The sequence below is a fragment of the Eucyclogobius newberryi genome, unplaced genomic scaffold (genome assembly GCF_026437365.1).
Source record: "Eucyclogobius newberryi isolate DKJ021-1_F unplaced genomic scaffold, fEucNew1.0.hap1 SCAF_3, whole genome shotgun sequence".
Classification (NCBI taxonomy): domain Eukaryota; kingdom Metazoa; phylum Chordata; class Actinopteri; order Gobiiformes; family Gobiidae; genus Eucyclogobius; species Eucyclogobius newberryi.
Genome location: NW_027315945.1, coordinates 18225238 through 18248334, shown reverse-complemented (window position 1 = coordinate 18248334; position 23097 = coordinate 18225238). Strand labels below are relative to the sequence as shown.

The following is a 23097-nucleotide window of genomic DNA, read 5'->3' as shown; positions in this document are numbered from 1 at the left end:
ATGATCTGGATTTAACTTTGAACTTTAGATCGAGTTCTGTCTAAGTTTTGACTTGGTTAAAGAGTGTTAATATTGCAATAGTAACAGCTAAAAGCCTAGAGTTATTACGGCAGTAGTAATGGGCGGCAGTAGCTCAGTGGTAGAGTGCTCGTCTTCTGATCCAAAGGTCGGCGGTCAGTCAGAGCGGTCAGATCCACTGGCCCGCAGGTTGGCGGTGCGATCGCAGCTGCCTCATGTGAATACTGCCGTTGGGCAAGACACTTAACCCAACTTGCCCCCCAGTGTCTGCGTATATCTGGGGTGTGAATGTGTGTGTGAATGGGTGACTGGTTCCTTGATGTAAAGCGCTTTGAGTACCTTGACGGTAGAAAAGCGCTATATAAATGTGACCATTACCAGACATGGACCAAAACCTTTAACTATGATCTTTAAATTGATAGTTTAGATATTTAGAGTGACCCTTGAGTAAAAATAATAGGATTTTAGTTCATTTGTATTGACAGAGAATACCGGTACATTGAACTTTAAAGAACGTTTTGCATCTTGATAAGGCAACAGTGGTATTAGGCAACATTATCATCTGCATTTTCAGCAGAAGCTTCTAGCCAAGAATGACATCACAAAAATGTAACTTATAACATTATCCTGACATAAATATCTACACTTTCAGATGTGTGGGCCATTTTTCTTTATTCATTGCAGTAATTTGTTTTTCTCTGCCTCAAAACAGCAGATTTGTGTAATGTTTTAATCCATTAAAAAAGCCGTTTTAGAAGCTCAGAAGCCATAAACCAAACAATGATAAAAGCTGTGATTCTCTTCCACAGACGTCAAGTTCATTATCTTACTCTGGAATCAGTCGAACATCTGTCAGAATGATCTGATTGATGAAATGTGCAGTAATCCCACCTCAGGATGACCACCTCTAACAAGAGTCTCTCCTGCAAACACATCACACTGACGCTACCGACCCAAGAGACACAATCCTCTTAACACGGGCTCTAATAGACCAGAAATCTACAATTCATTTTGACAATGTCTTTTGTGAACGCTCACTTTAATTAGTTACTTCTTATTAATTATTTCCAATTTAGATATTCTTGGTTTTACTTTAATGCAAGAAGATCATAGTGAGAATGACTTTTATAGATTTTTACAATTAATAAAGTATCACAAGTCAAAAGTAATAGCAATATTAAACGAGCTCTTTTGCAGGTCATCCAAATATGAATAAATAAATACATAATATTAATAATGCATAACACTTATATTTCAAGAAACCCAAAGGTTATACCATGCCCTTTAATACTTTTTGGATAATTGGCCTGTGTGATACATTTTTTTGTAGCAAATTCATTGACAACTGTGCGAACATCTTATTTTTTTTATAAAATATTATACAACCTTTGGGAAATAGAAACAGCACTGCACTCCAGGCTAATTCAGTTTTGCGTGTTGTGAAGAATAATGGTATTTTGTCATATTTACGCAAAACCAAGGCATTAACAAAATATATCAGTTCTTTATATTCCAAGATGGTGGTGTGAACTATTTAAATGAATCTGATACATCATTTAAAACCATGAGTTGCTTCGTTTTAGGGCCACTGTGTCATTTCAACAAGAGACCGAAGGACAAAAAAGGTCTGGCTGTAGTGAGAGACAGAGCAGGAGAGATTGTAATGATAAAGACGGTGCTGATGTGTGGACGTCAACTTCAGCTCAGGCCTGGACTGGACTTCCTGTCTCATCATTCAAACAGGAAGTCACAGCCATTTTGGAGTCATTAATTACTGCATGTTTATACACTGACTACGAACTGGGATAGACATTCTAACATCAGCGGTGCAATACCTTTGGCAACATAACAAATAAAGAGTGCTTCAATCTTTATTTCAAACGTATGATTATTTATGAAAGAAAAAAGCACAACTGAATAAATGACACTTCTTTTGTAAAATGTGTTTATATATCTATCAACACATTAAGTGCCTTTTTTTTTTAAATTGAACATTTGATTGGTTTAAAATATGTATTAATTGAACACACATTGCTTCCTTCTTTTATTCACCACCACTATTTTACTTAAGCTAAACACCAAGAAAAAACAGAAATACTTTTGTCCCACTGCCGGACTCTTAAAAGTATACGCAGTTGTGGATGAATCTGTCGGAAGGACTGAAAGACAATCGGTACCGCTTTAAAATGTGTGCAGAAAATATAGAGTAAATATTTCCCAATTAAAAAAAAAAAAAAAAAAAAAAAAAAAAAAAAAAATCATATTTAATATATATGTTTCCAGACAAATTTATAGGAAACGAGGTATGAAACATCCATTTGTGATGCGCGGGATGTCTTCTGATCTTTTTAATCGGGAAAAGTACAAATATTTATAAATGCATACTATTTTACCCTCAATGAACAAATCTATTTTTCAAGATATTAAGGCTGAAACAAGTTAATCCATTAATTGCAACCAAACAGTTAGTAAGATAACAGTCAACTAATTTAGTAGTTGAATAATCGTTATCTGGGCAATACACATGTTTTATGATTCATCAAAAAGACAAAGGAAACATGAACATTTAGTATTTTGTCAGTAAATCCGAGTCGATTTTCGTGGGCCGTTTGCAATTGAAACGATTAATCACTTAATCAAAGCATAACCTCTACACTTATCAATGAGCAAAATAAACCGAGTTGTGTAAAATGTAAAATGCATGACGGATCTGCTTTGTTATGTTGTTGCCTACACTGCAAACACAAAGGATCCTCTGATGTCCTCCAGTCACTTTGATTGGGGTTGCTACCTCATTATCTTCTCACACAAACTCACACGGGCTATGCATTTCTTTTAAAAGACCTCCTTGGTCTTCATTATGTTACTATGGCAACAGACCTGATATGAGGAAGAGGAAGGGGGTGGAAGATGGCTGCAACACTGGGCTATTGATTCAAGAAAGAAACCAATATAAAAGGCAGAAGACGACACGCTTCCTCTCGTCATAATCAGAATCAGCTCAGGGTTACGTAATTCCTCGACACAGGACCAGCTGCAGTGCGCCAAAGAGAACGTAATCGAACCACACGGAGAGAAGAGCGGCGGAGGAATGAGAGTTTACGGAGAAAAAGCCGGCATGTCATTTCATGTCGCTTTACAAGTCTAAAAAGAGCCTCTGAAATACTGGACAGAAGTCGAGGGCAGAGACAAAAAGGAATCTTGATTTCTTTTATTTAGTATCCGAAATTAAAATCAGATAAACATGTGTGAATGTTCTTGTCGAATATATCATTTATGTAAACAAAAAGAAAGAAAAAGATCAGATAAAAAGTAAAAATGAAAAAGTTATATTGTAAACTTTCAAATAAGGTGATATAAGATCATATTTGTTTGTCTTGTTTTACAAACCTTTTCATTTGTTTGATGATTAAACCTCAACTAATACTTTTAAAGACGTTTTAACACATTTCTGTTGGATTGACAGTATATTGTCTGAATATCGTTATCAGGATACTCCAAAAAAATAATAATAATATAATTTTTGTTCAAACTAATGTAAATATGCCATAGTTTGTCCACAAGCATCACTGACAATTTTAGTAATCAACCAAATCTATAAATGTTTTTGGTTACATGTAACTCAAATATAACTGATAGAGAAAATATATCTGCTGCAAAATATATCGGATTCGAATCGAAAAGGTTGCAGTTAATTAATTAAGTAACATAATTTCCTTTCCAATCACAAAATATCTTGTCTTACGGTGTTTAAAACCACTAACCCTGTATTTAGATCTGCACAAAAATTCTTGTATTAATCCAGCAGTTCATTTTTCAGTCTTTCCTCAATCGCTCCTGGACGTATTTAGAACGTGCACGGCGAACAGAATCCTACAGTCAAAACATAAACGCAGAACTGTCGTGAGTACCATGCTTGACAGGTAATTACACCGGGGGAAGTAAAGCACAAATTAATCCTTTACTGGATTCGAAGAGGATCAAGTACAAGCCGCTTGAGCCAGTGTGAGTAACCAGTTTCCCGCAGACGAGTGTTTGTTTAGTGTTGGACAGAAAGGACCCCGGCCTCGTTCATTTAGGTGGGAATAATGGGTGGTCTGGTGGGAGCGGTGGTTCTGCCTGGCTCCACATCCGCAGGCGTTAATTGGCCTGATGATTCACCTCCAGATCCAGGGACACCGTTCAACTCCATGTGGTGAACTCAGAACAACACAGCAGAAATAGGAGCTCTTCAGATTGAACTATAGGAACAACATTTTATGCCTTGACTCGATCATTTTGGTTATTTCTTTTCTATCTTGTACCTGCTGTGAACTTTAAACGCGATACTATGCAGAGGGGTAAAAGTGAATGTTGACAAAAACTACTACAACTCAGTGCACCAATATTTGAACACAATGAAAGTCAGAACAATGTGTGATGTAAATGAAATTTGAAGGTGAAGCTAATGTAATGCTTAGATTACAACTGTACACTACTAAACTTTATCAACTAAACTGGACCAGGGAAGTCACGATTAAGCAGTTTATCAATAATAGTGAATATTTAGGTCACAATATAGTCGTAAGGATTGAAAAACAATACTCGTGGCAAATTTAGAGGCCAAATTAAGTTGTTTTAATTTAATCTGTAGTTAAAAAATACATCTAAATATATAGTACTTTTTTATTTGGCTGTTTTTGTCACATTTACATCATTTTGTCATTCAGACAGTTCAATTTCATAAAGCTAGTCACAAACTTGAGAAATAGTAACGTGTTAGACGAGATTTCACACTGTCTCAGTAATAATCACTAATGTGCGATGTTTTTTCATACAATAAACTTAACACTAAAATTTCCTCATCGTGACTAGTCGACTATAAAATAAGATCGTTAGTGTATTCTGATCATCGTAATCGTTTTCTGGGCAATACAATCTCTAAAACACATGCAAAAAGACACTTTATAACAAAGACTGTGACTTTATTGAACACAAAAGTCATGTTAGATGTTAATATTCTGTATCTAGAAGCCTTCCGTCACAACATTTCCACCTTTATTTGGTTAGTGTTAGCGACAGGCCTACTTGGACTGTAAAGAAAACTCATGCACTACAGAACTAACTCTGGGAAAAACAATTTCTTGCTCTCTACATTTACTCAAGTCCGACTCCTGAGATTAAGAAGTACATCTTCCCACATAGTCACACCAGCTAAAGATACACATAGTGATAGATGCTGAGGTGGGATGATGGTGCAACGAGCCAAAGCTTTGGGGCAAATAACTAATAATATAAAATATGGTAGAAAGCACCCAAGAACAGATGGCCAAATGTGTTAAGTGTGCTAAATAGAGATATGCATGTGGCTCTGGGGCCAACACGCTCACATGTAAGTGAGAGGGAAATGGATGGAAGCAGAGCTTAAAGACACAACACACACAATATCAATCCACTTTCCAAACTAATGGATGTCATGACATAAAATATTAGTGTTACAGAAACATCATGATTTAATTATTATTCATGATGATGCAAGCCATGGCCAAAACAACAGAGACTTTATATTTCTTTCTTATTAGAATCAGAATCAGAAAAGGTTTATTGCCATTGTTAATGAACAGAATTCACAAACATAGGACCTTGCTTTGGTGATACGGTGCAACATAAAACAACCTATATAGTTAAAAAAATGAAAATAATAAAAAATCTGCTATAGGATAAAAATAGGCTTACTCTGTACACAAAATCTACAGTTGAATTTACAGATGTAATGCAGAAAGTGAACAGGAAAAGTCGAGGCAGCCTTCAGCGGCACCATCTTGGAGATTATTTTATTATATTACTATTCTTTTTCTTATACGTGACTAGCTTTCTGAAATAAACTTTTCTGAATGATAAAGTTAATGTGACAAACAGGCAGTTAAAAACACAATTTTTAAGAGTGTATACTGAATTTGTATATTTATTTATTTATTTATTTTTAGTTCTTTTGATTATAATGTGACCTGAATAAACTCAATTAAAGATTAACCAAATAGTCTTGATGTTTACTATTCCAAACCACCTTAACTTTTTTAATGTTCTCTCCATGAAAAGTATTTGTAAAAAATATTTCTTGGTATTTATTAAGTTATTAATAAAAAAAGTTTTAAAGTTATTGTTCTCTACAATAAGGTTGTGAAGACACACATAATAATTCATGTGTAATCAACTGAACTGAATTCACAGTTAAAAAGGCAAAAAACTTAAAGTCTGATGAAGTTCATTTTTCAAACGTGAATTTTGGATTTGAGTTCTAAACTTCACAAAAAGAAACCACAGGGACATTTATAATGTCTCGACTGCACAAAATGGAAGTTTGCACTCACTAAACTGAGCAAATGTCTCTTTAAAATGCAATACCACAGAAGAACCTGTGAAATGCTGTGTGTCCATGTACTATAAAGAATACATTCTCCCTGATCAGCCATAGAAAACATAACACACATTTCGATCTAGACACACCCTTTGAGTCGAGGCTGCATATTTAAAGAGTGAGCTGTGGTTAAGCAGCTCTAACCAGAACACAACTGTTCTCACACTCAGATCTACCAGCTGTTCAAATGAATCATGGCATCTATAAACCCCAAAGTCAAACGTCAAACTGCAAAAGACAACAACCACCAGAGACAGTGCACACCGTTCGTCCTGTGGCCCACGTACGGAGCTGTGGACTACAGACTGGAGCAGACACAGAGAGATGCTCCTGATTGAAAAACCCCAAGGGACTCCACAAAGATCTGCCAGCTTCCTGTGCTCAAAGGAAAATATTGAAACAGGAAATAGCATCACGGAAAGTAATAAATAGAGAAGGAAATGACATCACAGCAGGGGGTCAGGGGTCAGGAGGAACACAAAGTCCTGGGAAAACATTGCTTTGGAGAGTTTGCAGACGGGTAGGCGAGCTCGAGAAATAACGCGTGGCACGATCTGAGTGTTGGCTGAGAACGCAATTAGTCACAGGAAAAAATACATTGTCTTCCTTTCTCTTTGACTGTCTGTTATGAAATCGAAATAAACACAAGTCAGTGCACAGTGTACAATTATGGTGAGATTAAAAAAACAAAAAAGGATTTAAAAATCACATTATTCATGATCATTGAGACTGTTATTAAACAGTGTAATCTTTCATTTTCTTTCATTTCTGTGGTCTAACATGTGTACTATTCCTCAACTTTCTGAAAGACAAAATAAAGTTTAAGGAATTTAATTTTAAGGATTTTTTGGCGCCAAATCTGAGTCTCATTTCCTCGTGGCGTGGACAGCCGAGTAGTTCATTCACATGTCAATCATAGGAAGCACCTACTACACACCTGCAGCCCCGTCGACTCGTCCCCAGGAGAGCAGCATGTTTCCCTGGCTGCGCATGCGTGGTTGATATTCCGTTGTGTCCAAGCGCATTGATCTATTATAATATAGTTCCCTCAGTGTACGGGACAAAATTAAAAGAGAGAAAGACAGTTCGAGCTGACTCAGAAGAGACGTAAATCTACGGAGACGAGAGATGCGATGCGATCCGACGCGCTAATAAAAAACAAACGCACGTGTAGCAGCGAGGCTGTTGTGTGCTTCCGGGGTGCGCACTTCCACTTGAGTTCTCAACTCGGCGAAAAATCGTCCATTATTCCATTAAATTTGAGAAAAAAACAACATATTAAATAAATATTAGATAAAAGCTCATTTGTTGACTCTGACATTGTTATAATTACACTGTTATTTTCTTAGCTCGGTGTAGATGTTAGCGACAGTAGCATAACAGTGCATTTGTAACTCCAGAGGATCAGAAGCTGTGCAGGAGAAGGTTCACAGACAGCAGCACAAGAGAGCAAAAAGGTAAAATAACAGACGTACTATCCTATTAGAAGGATGCGGTCCAGTGAAAATGTACTGAACTCTGCTCCGAGGCCGACTGGAGCGCACCATTCTAAACCACAAGCTCTTTGTGGAATGACTGGACAAGACAGTGTAGCGTTTCCACAGCAACAGTCCTCCGTGATGGGTGTTACTGTCTGCGGACTAGTTATCATAGCATCAGAACACGGAGTCTATATGTAAACACGTCATAGAGACACCGCTGGAGCAAGAATTGTCTGTGTGGGCGGATTGATCTGTCGAGTTATAACGGGCTCAAATACTCTAGAAAAGTAGAATTGTATATGTCATAGGCTGTTGGATTCAAATGGTTTTAAATGACTAGTCTGTATGGGGTCAAAGTCATTTCCATTTGCGATTTCACTAAAAGCTTTTATCCGAGCACTGTGCACGTGGATTAATGTAGGGTTTTACATCAAATGGCATGTCCTCCGCTTTATCCAGGCTTGAACTGAAGTGCACTTGTAATACGCGTTATTGTATAGGCAAAACATGCAACAAAGTTTGAATCATCCCATGTTCGAGCATTAAACTTATCGCATAGAGCCCGTTTCATTGTTTCAATGCGATGGTGCAGGCCTGACCCTGATAAGAGTCTTTTTGGAATGGCTGAGTGAGGGCCTTGTCCGGACTACCAAAGAGCCAGTCAAAGAGCAGCAGGCACACAGGAATTATAAAGAGCTCAAGATCACCCTCCACAGCAGCAGCAGCAGCAGCAGCAGCAGCAGCAGCAGCAGCAGCAGCAGCAGCAGCAGCAGCAGCAGCAGCAGCAGCAGCAGCAGCCTGGTCCCTATGGGGAAAACAGTCACTTACCAGCACGAATGATTCAATACAAGCATCCAATATCCTGAAATCAAGTGCAAAAAGAATAACTCGGAAGTATAAAAGCACATCTTATAACCATAAAAATGTACTGCTTCCATAATGATTCTAGTTTGTTATAGTATGGCCTAAAACTAATCAGAGCTATCAATAGCAATCAGAAATGTTCATAAATCTGTTTAAATTGGAGGTTTAAAAGACATCTGGTAGGGCTGCACGATTTGTGAAAAATATCAAATAGCAATTTTTCGAACTTTGAATTGTGATTGTTTTAATAATAGGATTCTGTTCAAAGCAAAAAGACTGAAATAGGCTTTTGAACTGACAAACTCAAAAAAACTAAACTATACTTAGCTCATCTTAGGCAGAATTAAACGGGATATTTTGTTTGTGGGGGGAATTATGGCACTTACGGTGAATAGCTTATTGTGTCCATTCAAATTGCGAGGTGTTGGGGTATTGGGGTATTAAAATGTATCTGCACAGTGCACCGTTGAAAGATTAAATAAAACCTGCCGTCTAAAACAAAGACTACTGCCTGCCATTTATTGCAGCCATAATTCTTTCACTACATGCCGTTACGTTATGTCCAGTCTATATGTTACATCATAATGCGGTGCCAGTCAATCTGCCCCGTAAAGGTCAGAAGAAGAAATTGTGCATTATAGAACCTATGCATTCATTGAAACGCAGGCTTATCTTGAAGGATTCTTATATGATAAATGTGTCTAGATTGAGTTGGCACAAAGAGGAGGTTTAGTGAAGAGTTGGTTAGTACAAGACCTAAAGTAAGAGCTTCTGTACGCGAAGGCCAACGCGCGGGCGAGATGGATGATTTGCATTAGAAACCCCTGAAAGAAGAACCACAAGAAAGAGAAGATAACCCCAGACTAGATAGATGGTAATTAACGGCTGTAAACTGACATTTGCCGTGGCATGGGGGAGTCGTGTTGGCAACCAAGAATGACAAACTAGAGCATGTGTGTCGAAGAAGGGGGCTGATGGAAAGAGAGAAAAGGAGTTGCTCGCTTCACTGACATAAACATGATTGGTCTATAAAAAGAGCTTTAAATCTACTTGTTAGTCCATTTAAATAAGTAATATTGAACGTCCTTAAAGGCTGTGTTGTTGGCTGATACTTTAACTGCAAGCATCTGTGCGGCAATATGTTGCATTTCAATCAAAACGCTGAAAATATTTTGCCAGAAAGAGAGCTTTACAGGGCAATTTCCGGGAAAACTGTGGTTTATATCCATACGGTATTGTGTATAACGTTATCTAATCTGTGCCTATAAACATTTGGCTCCATCTCAGTCACAAGCGCTGTTTCACTGCAGTCACTTTGCAAAACAAGACGACAACTAGGAATGATCAGATTTAGAATAAAACATGTTATAAAACTACTGCGACTACAAGTTTTACGTTGCTGTTTTTTTAACTACAAAGTAGCGCAAGTGGGAGCAAGTCTTTGTTACAGAACACAGCTCATTAGGGTTGTAGTCGACTAAAGACATGCTCTGTCGATCGATTAGTCGACTAAACAGAGGTGACAAACGCTTATAAACTATTCAGTATCGTATGTATCTGCCCCAAATTGTGCTCAAAGGCTTCAACTGCACGGGAGTTTGTGCAAAAACAACAATTTATACAGAAAAGTACTTTGAACAAAAAGTCTAGGGCCCAATTAGAGAAGTGTGAAGGGACATGTTCCAGTTTGTTAAACACAGAAAGTACATCTACCAGAAAAGTGCTTTTTTGAGAAGCATCAAGCTGTTTCAGGTCGTATGGCAAGACCGTGTCAAATCCACAATCACTGGCATTAAAGTCCCAAGTCTTAGTCCATTATTTCTATAGTCAAGTCTCAAATCATTAAAATTGTGACTTAAGAGATGGTTATGTTACTGTGAGAACGGGAAGTTATGTTATAATAAGAATCAGAATCAGTTTTATTGCCATTGTCAGAAAATCTACTCACAAACTAGGAACTTGACATGGTGCAACATGAAACAATGTCCATATAATAATAATAATAATAATAATAATAATAATAGCAACATTGCGACATTGTTAAAACAAAATAAAATAAGGGCATGCAAAACAAAAAATTAAAAAACAAGATCAGAACAATAGTGCAAAACTATTTTATTATTGCAAACTGAATGAAAGCCAAACCACTAGGCTATATTTATATGGGAGCCGGAGTAAGGAGGCAGAAGAGCAGCAAATCATTGAGAGCTTTAAAAACAAATAGTACAATCAATCCTAAGCTTCATAAAAGACCAAGAAACATCAATAAATATGGCAATAAAGAATCAATCTTGAAATGCTGAATGAATGTACTAAATATAAGGTTAAATGACCAGTGTCCTGCAGGTTGTCCCTGAGGTGTTTCTGGTGCAGAATAAACCACATCACTGACAGAAATCCACCAGAAAGGGTCTGAAATAGCCCCGTCTTTGTCTCCTGTGTCCTGCTCGCCCCTGCGCTGTGTGAACTTCTAAAAATAGCCCATCTGCTTCTCATGCCTCCTGTGACGTATATACATGGAGCGCATACTCTAGGTCTCCACTGTTTCTGCTCAAATGTGTCAGAGAGTGCATGTCCCCTGGGGTTTTCTGGGTCCCGGGACGGACTGGGGCGCAGCTCAACGACCTCTGACCTCTTTCCTAAAGGTGCCCATTGAAGGGTGACAAAGAGCGAGGCTGGCCAGCTGTCCCTCTGAGCCTTCTGCAAGCGCCAACTCAACACATAGAAGATTTTTAGTTTTGTAGGTACAACATGACAAATTTATCTTAACATTCTGCACTTGAACAGCACGGTGATAGGATGGATTAGCACGGTAACAGGGTTAATACGTTTTACAGCCCTGTTATGATATTATTACCAAGAAATGACTAAACATATTTCCTGGTAATTTACGTCCATAAATGTACGCAGAATGACAGATGTGTCTAGTAATTAACACATAATAGCATCATTCTGTGCATTTCCACCTTAGCTAAAGCCGGTTGTTACAGATGCAGCAAAGCCTGTCCAACGTTGATATATACAGGCCACCATTTCCATCTTCCCGCTGGCCTGTAACGGCATTGACGTTTAATTTGACGTCACGGCTCTCTATACGTCGCCTTCATAACCACATTCTTTCCAGAGCCGGGCTGAAGACTAACTCTGCAATCTGTCAAACGTCCAGCGTGGCAATAATCCACACTAAACTCTCTCCCACCGACAGACGCTGATAAATCCCAGGCCACACAAACACACAATGCAGGCCACATTCAACTATAGAGGCATATTACAAACAGAGCTGCGCAATGGGAAGAAAGTATGTCCATGGGGCTCCTCAGAAGGATGAAAAATGAACACCGTTGCCATGGCAATTAACAGTCAAGACTAAATATTCTGTCTTTTAAAAATGGTAAAAAAAAAATAGTTCATTATAAACAGCTTAAACAGTGTACTGTGCTGTTAAAATGTACTTGTATTGTGATGTTGTAATGTGCTTTAAAATTGATGATGATGATGAAAAGATGACTATCCCCACTGCTGGATGGCTTAGTTGTTAGGTCTCAGCACACGAAGCATGACACAGTCCAGTTATACAGTATGTTTATGTGCATGGCTTAGTCTTGCCTTACAAGCTCATTAAAAACAATATCAATTTCACACTCCCATAGAGCAAAGTGTATTCTCTCGTCTAGTTATCACTGTGGTTTGATACCGCCGCCTCTGTGGACATTTAACAGAGAAGTCCCAGTCTGATGGATCTTTGTTTCCAGTTTGACCTTTACAGTGAGTGCACAAAAGAGCAGCCATGACAGACCTTGTGAGCGCTAATAAAGAGACTGGTATTCGAAACATAAATTGGATGCACAGTGCTGGTTAACCATTGTCAGTCAGCTCACCAAATTTCAGCGACAGGCAAAGATAATAATAAACTAGATCCAATAAGAGTGGCAGCAGTTTAAAGTGCATATTTACACCAATCAAGTGTCAGTTTGCAAGGGAAATTAAAACATTTTTTGAAAATGACAAATGATGAAGTAGAACAGAGGTCTAAAATATATCACACTAGTGAGACTCAGAATTTATAGAAAATGTATTCATTATAATTCTGACCCTTTGACAAATAAAAATATATTGAACGCCTTTATTCTTTTGTATTAATGTTTAAATTATATTTTGGGTGACATAAGAGGAGTTTTGGCCCAGTGTAGAATATCAGTGTATCTTAACTGCCTTTGAGTAAAATGAGTCATCCAGCCTGTCATAGGCACTTTGAGATAGAAAAAAGATATACTATTCATTATTAATCTTCTTTTGTGGCATTTTTAGCCTGCTTTTTTGTTTTATTGAAGGTAAGCTACTCCTACTCTATATTTAGTTTATTACATATCATAGAAGTTCTGCTTTTGCACGGCTTACCATAGTTTAAATGGTTCATTTGTCACTGATGTTTCAGATTGTAAATGCAGTAGATTCTAAAGGCATGCGGCCTATTCAACGATCGTGAAGCGGCAATTGTAATGAAACACACGCACCTGTCAACCCGGAACTGCAGTGTTGATCTGCTCATAAAACTTTCCTGATATGACTTTGAAATCCGGCAGACTTTGAACAAACAGGTGACAGTCCCACACAGCTCTAAACTTCACCAGCTCACAACTGTCTCGGCAGCTGTCATTTACCACCAACGACAAAAGACCAAGATGTGTTCCAGTGAATGGTTGAATCTAAATTCCACCTGAAATGTGAGCGTCTTTTGCGCTTTATGTGCGACACCTTAAGGAGCCAGTCCCATGTGACCTCTGATTAGACTATATGGCGTCACCTGAATAAATAAACACCGATTAAATGTAAATAAATTGAAAAAGCAAAGCAAAAATTGGATTCTACATACAAGGTCTTTTTACGTGACAGTTCAGCAGTTCATATTTGAGTTTTCTCCTTAATTTGAATGCGACTGGACGAGTTTAAAATGTGCACTATGAACACAATTCTCATTCTAATCACAACGCTTGTCAGAGAACCAGCTATTATAAACAATGACTAATAGAGTATAAGTGAAAGCAGAAGTTTCTTTCCTTCTTTAAAATATGGCACTCTTCAACAGTTGGGTAACTTCAACATACGCCAAAGACAAACTCGACCAAAAGCCAAGAGTAAACCTGACTCCCAAAATGACTTTATCTATGTACATCTCTGCTCTTAACTCAAAACTCTTCTCTATCTCCAGGTCTCATTGTTGCTCATAAATCAACGGTTACATAAACTCCTTTCAAGTAAGTTTCCACCGGCGTTACATGAGACCCTCTTAAGCTCAAAACAGGATGTTATAAAGCCCTCCGCTGCTTGTTCACTTCGCCGTCTGTAAAATGAATGCGATTTCTTTTTAGTCGTCTTTTGAACACAATATCAATAATGTCGCGGAGTTATGTGTGTGTCTGTGTGTGGGTTCTGTGGCTGAAAACACTGGGAGGAGTGAAGTTTGACAGTTACATAACAATAGTGAATCAATTGAAGAATGTTCTAGATGAAGATTTAAAATGGGGTTGTTCAAAGACACACACAGCTTTGAAAATACAAAATGCACTACTCAATTTGCAACCGATAGAAGCAGCTGATACTGTATCACACCTGCGCAAACATATCGAGACCGCAAAACGTTCTATGTGGTTGGATGCAACTTACAGGGTAACGTTTTCCTTAAAGGGCATTTCTAAGTGCATATTTATGTGCATATTTAAGTGCATATTTAAGTGCATATTTCTGAGTGCATGACAGGTTAGACTACACATTTCACTAAAACACAGTGAACACCGTTATATTTCAGATTTTACTAAAGAGTTAGCTTAGTTGTCCCCAGTTTGACCATTTTTGTTTGGTTTATTGTACTGAGCAGCAAATATGACACAGGTAGAAGTAATTCCACAACTGTTACCTAGCAACCATACTGAAAACAAAAGCCGAAATCCATATAAATTACAGAATAACATTCAACACATTTATTTTGTTGAATGATTGTTTTAATTGCCAGAAAAGTGTGTCAGTTAAATTGTTTGTGTCTTCAATGGCATGTCGCACATTGATGACATCACAGACGGATTATGTTTTAGAACCCAGTTCTACTTCCTGCAATTTTAAACTTTTATTTTTCAAAATTTCTTCACAAACTGCAACTTAAAAGGCGCAATGGACGATTTTTGGCGATTTGAGAACGCAGGCGGAAGTGCGCATGCGCACTCCCCCGTGCGAACTGATACAACACACACGTGCGTTTGTTTATTAGCGCAACGGAGCGCATCGTATCTCTCGTCTCCTGCAGATTTACGACTTTTTCTGAGTCAGCTCGAACTGTCTTTCTCTGTCTTCATTTTGTCCCGTACACTAAAGGAACTATATTATGATAGATCAATGCGCTTAGACATGTGGAACCGTGCTGCTCTCGGGGGACGAGCCGCACGCGGCTGCAGGTGAGCGGTAGGTGCGTTTTATGATTGATACGTGGCAGGACTAATCGGCAGTCCACTCCACGAGGAAATGAGACTCAGATTTGGGTTAAAAAAAACGTCCATTCAACCTTTAACGGAAGTAAACTATGACATTTATATATTGATAAAGATATTTACCACAGGTGCTGTCCTACCAAACTAAGTCTTAATTAGAAAAAACAATCATATAGACTTTAACATTAATCTTAAAATACTTTCGGTTGCATTTCCGATATTCAATTGCAAGAAAACTGAAAATGTGACTTAATTGCTTTCAAATTAGTTTTTTCAAAATACAAACATTTCAATCTCGGTTTTGACACTAAGGATATCATTACTTATTACTCAGAATCTCAATGATGATTAAAAATACACTTTTATTGACAAAATAATAATAATAGCTTTATGTCAACATTATACTAGTTCTGATGGAGCTCAAGACCATTCTAAAACTATTCAGAAAAGGTTTTTGTGATTTTCTTCCACGTCAACACTGGTTTGTACACACCTTACACCAGAACAGCGTAAACTGGGCAATACATCTCACTGTACTCCATATGCAGGTGTATCATTATATCGCCCACATGACCCTGTGATGAGGACACTATGTGAAATCCCTGACCTTTGAGTACCGTAGTTTTAATGGAAGCTGAAAATGGTATCACTCCACTCAGTCATCCTCTTATGTGTGCTCAGCTGTGAGGAGGACATGAACGCACACACATACTATCCAGTAGGTGAGGCAGACTATAAAACTCAAACATGGAACACCCAAGACTGACGGACCACTTACTCCCCCCCTACACATTTAAAGCAACTATTTTAGAAGAGCTAAATAGATCAAGACAATTCATGGGTTTCAGCTTCCTGTTTTATGCCACATTTTGTAGGCTATCATTCACAAAAGACATCATATTAAGTTTAAAATAGTTCATCGCTATGGCAACTGTCCTAATTTTTCATAATTCAGAAACCCATTGATATGCACACTGTATTATTTTTCAAACCATGATTGCAATATAAATATTTGCACTTGCACTTGTGCGGTCTCTTTGTAACCAGCAGGGATGTGAAGATTATTTGGCTAATTGATAATAATCAGGTCACAAAATAAGCGTTAATCAAAAGTAATAATTGTGCTATTTTAGATGTAAAGTTAAGTCTTTTTTACTCAATTGAAAGTGCATCAGAAACTTCAATGTCATAAAACCAAACTTGAGGAACGGTAACATCTTAGACAATGGGAATAAAATTTTAAAATGGATCAAATAGAGGTAAGATAATAAGATGAAGCTGAATCTGTTGTTTGGTTGTGGTCTAAGAAGTATTTGTGAATAATCATTCAATTGTGTTTTTTCTCACAATAATGAGAAAAACACTAAAAATGTAATATTGTGGCATCCCAAGTAACCAGATAGAAAAACTATTACTATTGTTATCCAAGCATTTATTTATGAAAATGTGTAAAGACTTGGGTACTACGGTAATGTCTTTTATATTCCAAAAGACAGACATAATTAACTACGCTCTATCATCTATGTAATTGCATTGGCTCTTTTGCAATGTTGCTGCAAAACACTTCTGTCTCAACAACTTTTCTTTCAACATAGTGTATTTTCTGGACTATAAGTCGCACCGGAGTATAAGCCAAGCCAAGAAATGCATAATAGAGAAGAAAAAAACATATACAAGTTGCACTGGAGTATGAAGTGCGGTTGCAAGTGTGAAAATAACAAATAATATCACATATAAGTCGCTACGGAGTATAATTATGAGTATAAATCGCACCCCAGCCAAAATTATGAAAAAATGGTCTAGAAAATACGGTAATTCACAAAATCCCTTAATAATATTGTGAATCTTTTCATCTTGCAATATCAATTAACAGCCAAAATGATTACCTCCTTAAGACATGAGTATTTCTTCTGGTAGATTTGTATCATATTGTTTGGTTCAGTCTGCTCTGTGCTTGGTGACTTCTGCCACTGCTGCAGGATGTCAGATAAAGGCAGTTTTTTTTTATTTGCAATCAACAAGTGCTGTCAGTAGAGGCATTTTTCGATTAGCAACCCACTGACCCCGAACGCACGAGAACAAAACGATATAGTCTAATGCAAGAACAGGGCAAAAGACAGACATTATCTTCTGTAATGAGCTCCTGCGGTATTTACGCAGCTCATTTCACAAACAGGAAGAAGATTCAAACCATTTCCAGCACATTTGGAAGCACTTAGCAGAGTCAATAGAAAGAGGAACATGATACGTAAGCCTCAAATTCAAAGTCCGGGATTGTCCTGCTTTGGGATAATTAGGCTTGTTTATGAGCAGTTGTCTAAATTCACGTTGCATCCAATATGCTTTTTCCTTCTTACTCCATGAAATATTGGTAAGAATTTTTATTTTAATAGCATCCTGATAATAATAGACAAACGATATTAGTTGAGGTTTAATTATCAAACAAATGTTAAATGTCAGTCAAATGAATCGCAAAAGTGCAGAAATATCACCTGATACTCTCATTTTAAAGTTTAAAACATAACTTTTTTCAATTTTTTTATTTTTAAACCAGCTCTTTTTGATGCTTTTTAATACAAAATATATATCAATTTATGTATATATAATTGTAAGTATGTATTCAAGAACATTCAAATGTATGCAATATAAGGCAATTTTATGTCTGATTTAGGTAACCCTATTTTCTATTCATGCCTTATTTATTTTTTACTATATTTTTTGCTAGTATTATTGTCATTTCATGTTGAACCTTATTGCCTAAGTAAGTTGTTTGTTCTGATTTTGATCCGATAATCACATTTTGTTCATCTTCAAAACAACATTCACAATATATACATTTCCATATATTGTGCATTTCTATGAACGTTTCTGCTTCTACAACCACTATTTGCAAATCTATAAAATATACTCTTGATCTATTCATTATCCAGCTTAACTTTGCCCACTTACAAGAAACCTGCAGACCATGTATGGCATTATGTCACCGCAACCTTTCCTCAACCGAGCGCCATGACAGCAAGTTGCAATTGATTGGCCAGTCTTATTTCCAGCCCCAAGCATTTAATTAGATAGATAGAACAGCTTCAAGGCTACACCCAGGCCAGCACATTCACACACACAAAGACCTGGTACATGCTGCTAGCGGGCCTCCACATCATTAAGTCCAGGGAGGAGAGAGAGTCTGACTGCACAAGAACTCTAGGGGAAGCCGAGGTGGACAAAAAGCATTCAGTGATTTTCTTGTGTTTACGCTAGTTTTTTGATGAATTGTGGACTGGTCTGCTTTTGTTTGAGAATCAGAGGGAGGTGCAGTGGCCTGGATGAGAGCGGTGGGAAAAGAGAGTTTGAAGGGTCTTGTGTCGGGCTGCAACAAGTGAATCGATTCATCGCAACTAATCGATTATAGACACTGTTGTCAACTACTTAAGTAATCGAATAATCGTTAACTGGTCGATACAGAGACTCCAAAACATGCCATGAGCTGAGAGAAGAGGTTTTATTATTCAGACAGAGCAGGAAAAATGAAAAACACAACTGAATATTCTTCACCAGGACGCCCTCAAATGGATTAAGTTCAGCTTTATCTGGGTAAATTTAAGTACAATTGTCATTCACAGGCCTGTCGCGTTCTAAAACAACTAATCCGTTTTAATATACAGTTCTTATAAAAGGATAATCTCTAGACTCTCTCTAATCAATTGCCAAAATAATTGTTACAACCCTAGATGTGAGGAAGAAAAATGAACAACCAGCTATACATCATATCAAGTTACATTTTAGAGTTGTAAAAAAAAAAAGGAAATACCTAATAATCGACACTAAAATTAGAATCGATTATTATCTGGGTTATTTGGATGAGCATTTGAAGACATGTTTAGAAATTTGATAAAAAAAAACACATGAATAATAAAAAAGGGGACATTTCCTGAATTGTTTTAGAATGCCTTGAGTAGATTGCCAGACAATAATCAAGATTAAAACTAGTATTGATTATAGTGTGGATACATATTTGGACGAACATTCAATACCAAATCATAACATCACAACTTTTTAGAATTACCTTGATGTATTACCGATGTAAGTACAACCAACATGGCATTACTGAAGAAAACCATTATTTAGTGTCAAAATTACATTCTATTGTCTAAAAAATATTGAAAAAGTCGGTGTTGAAAACCCACTTGTTTACATGAGCAGAACATTTTGTATTGCATGATTTCAGCTTGAGTTTTACATGCCTTGTTTTATCAGATTGTACTTTATTTAGCCTTTACACAACAATGCCGACCATTGAGGTTGTTCTAAATGTGCTTTGTAAATAAACTTGACTTGAAAAAATGTACTGCGTTATTCAAATTCTGCTGTCAAATCTTTCCCCGGGGTCTTTTCTAAGTTTTGAAATGATCTTTATATGTTAGTGTTGTGATTACACCACTACATTGAAGTTCTATTACCATTCACTACCATCTTTACTACAGTACTCTTTGGAATAGCTTAGTATCATGCATTGTCACTAGTTTAGTTATATTGTAAGCTTTAATTTAGCATTTTAGGACTGTTACTTCTTGTATTTTAGTTTTACAAGGACTCACAGAGGATGGAGTGACTGTGAATACCCATCAAATGTTGCAATAACTTTTTCACATGAGCTGGATTTTGGGAGTTCTTGTTCAGTTCCCGTGGGGCAGGTGGCAGCTGCTCGGGCCCTCGTCAGCTCCCAAACACACTCTGGCTCTCCTCTGTGACTCTGAGGCCGCTCCAGCCCAACATAATGCATCATGCCACTAACATTAGCAACGCTCTCGGAGGAAAAGCCATGTGGAGCTGCCCATCACTGCCAAGACACACACACACACGAGCCATCTTTGCCCCTGTAACAAACGCACACCGTTCCCTCCTCCAAACGTCTGTGCAGGGGGGATTGCAAACAAAACTGGGACTATTTTCATTCCAGGGAAGCAATGTAATAAAAATGTTCACTGCAAGAAAGCCAAATAATCAAGGCTGAACTTAAGCAATAAGTTCATACAAACAAACTGGCTAGAACAAAACAAACTTTTCTTTCTCTGTATGAAACATAATTAGCTGTGAATTGCAAAAATTACATTTCTAGTCTTAAGAAATGTAAAAGCGTAGGACATTTTCAACAAAAATGCATTTTTCAGTGAAAGGAGCAACACAATAATGAGCAAGCTTCAACTAGGATTCATTACTGCAAAAACATGCAATTAAACAAAGCATTATACATTGTTTTTTTCCAGCTATCAAAAAGCTCATGAGTCTCAAATTGTAAATATTTAAAGCTCATGAGCCTCTGATTGTAAATCTTGAATCAAATCTGAACTTTCATACATTCCAGGTTCAAGTTAGCAGACAACCTCCTTTTTGCAGCAAGTATGTGGTTTCCAGCCATGCACATCCAGCACAATACACAAAGTGGAGACTCAGGAGAAGCAAAGGACATTATAAAATCATTTTGAAGAGCTTACCTCACTTAGTAGCAACTGAGAAGAGGTTCAGAAGTCCATCACCAATCGCTTTGACTATGAACTAAGTAACTACTTGCTCAAGACGAGGAAGGAGCAACAGTTTGAGGAGGCAAAGGAAAGCTATGGTGCGCTAGAACAAGGAAGTGGAAGGACAAACGACAGTTCTGCTTTGAGAGTAACACTAAGGAGTGGTGGCAGGAGCCTGTAGCTGCCTGATAGTGTCCAGATCTGAGCAGGAGGTCTGCTGGAAATGCACACAAGCCGCTTTCTGCGTCTGTTTGCTGCTGTTGCCTCTCCGCCTCTCCCCCAATCAGGCTTGACGTCAGAGCGATCACATGACCAGGCTGAAAAAGGGGGCGGGGCCTGCCGAAGAGAGGAAGAGTGAGTGGGCGAGAGAGCGAGAGAGGGAGAAAGCCTGGGTTACTATAGAAACAAGCAGCAATGATTTTCATGCTTTTTCAATAGGTCGCACTCGCGCAGGGTTTTATAACGAGCTGGAGGCTGGAGGGAGGGAGGATATTGCCAAGGTTTTAATGAAATTATTGAGAGAGAATTAAGACAAGAAGACAAAAGGAGTAGAGAGGGTAATTATTCTGGGTGAGAACTAATGCAATCAGAGTGGGAATGTGCACCAGACAAAGTGAACTTTTGAACCAGACAAGCGCCAGTCGTTTCACAGTAATTGGTATGATTTGTTTTAAATGTAGGCATGTTTCTTAATGGAGAAGGTATTGGTGATGACACATGAGTTTGTGAACACTGATGGCGTGTGGCTCTGACTGAAGCACTGCAGGCTTTTAGCCCATAACACTGGTCCTGACAAAAGTGAGAGTAAAAAGGGATTTTAAGAAACCAATACTTGAGTACAACAGTTTGGGTGTAACATTTATTTTAAACAAGAAATGAACCCGTACACTGGTAATCCTTGCAAAAGATGATGTATTAACACTGTGTGTTTTTGTGACTGAAGAGGGCCAGACGGCCAAAATGTTGCACCTTTGACGCATTCTCTTTTGCAAGGATTGAGCAGGATCCTTTCTTGTTACAGTTTTTTAAGGTCTCCTGCTCCTTTTCCATAAAATGTATTAAAATCTGATTTATGGTTCATGAGTTAATGTATTTGGATAGTCAAAACATTAAATAATGCACAGATTCATAGTATTTCCCAAAAATAAACAAAAACAGACTGAAATACAGCAACTGCAAAGAAAAAAAGGATTTAACATTGTTCACACTTTTGACACTTACTCACAGTGAAAAGGGACGAGTAACCAAAAGTTTTACTTCAAATAAAATATTATTCAAGTAGAAGTGTGATATCAGAAATCTACTCTGAAAAGTAGTAGTATTGGCCGTCTCTGCCTGAAAGTGAATGATCAAAACTGTATCTTTTAAAATGATTTCACACACTGAAACCTTTAGGGAAATTAAATGAAAGCACTTTACGATTACTGTCGACATGCAACACAGTTATAAACGACGCAATCATCTCCCAAACATTACTCTGCTGTGTGTGTTAATATTGACGGCGAGGCATACAAACTGACCCCCGTTTTTCTAAACCTGCAGTTTATCTGGGCCAGTCCTTTCTCCTCAGACAAAGGGTGCGTGGCGTGGTCCTGCCCTCGACCAGACCCTTCTTGTCCCATCCTCCACTGGCCCCGTCCCGCCACATTCATCTGAGAACCATCTGGGACGTTTGAATAGGGCCACAGTGGGGCCCCGACAAGAGGAACTGAAAAGTACCCCTCCAGTCTGAGGTATGTCTGAAGAATACAGGCTTAAATTCAATGTATTGATCCACAAGAAAACTATGATCACAACTAATAGAAAATACAATAATTACAAATTAATGAATAACAGATTTTATGTGTGAAAAAGGCCAAAAATGTATAGAGCCGGGTTTGAAATAAATAAGCAAATATACAGATAGCTTATGGAAATCTTATTTAGTATTTGAATATACTAAAAACTAGTAAACTAAAAACTGAAGTAGACGTACACAAACATTTGTATGTGTAGGTGCTGCTTTAAAAGGACTGTACCTGATTTTTTCTGTGATGAAGTCAAATCTGTTTTGCCCCAGAACAGATTTATTGTAAAAACAGATCTTAGGATCAATATGAGACTGCTGTGTCCTGCCTGCATCTAATTATTGAGGGTTTAATTCTTCACGAAGCAGGAAGTGCTATTTGAGAAAATGTTCTGTGTGTGTGCGAGATGAAAATAGTAAAACATCTTCCGGTGCAGATTGGACAATTGTGTTGATGCAGTTGAAAGTTGAAAGCTTAAATGTTGCAAGAGTAAACTGACCAAAAAACAACACATTAAAAACATTAGTTTTTCTTGTAGTCTCTTACCTAAAATAA

The 23097-nt window shown here is 37.6% G+C and overlaps 1 protein-coding gene across 1 annotated transcript in view; it reads right to left on the bottom strand.

Annotated features, from left to right (window-relative positions):
- ncalda (neurocalcin delta a) overlaps positions 1-20990 on the bottom strand; it is a 41717-nt gene extending 20727 nt beyond the window's left edge. The window contains exon 1 of the mRNA XM_072460038.1: positions 20729-20990. The gene's annotated coding sequence lies outside the window, so the exon portion shown is untranslated. The remainder of the gene's footprint in view (positions 1-20728) is intronic.
- Between the last annotated feature and the right edge of the window lie 2107 nt (positions 20991-23097).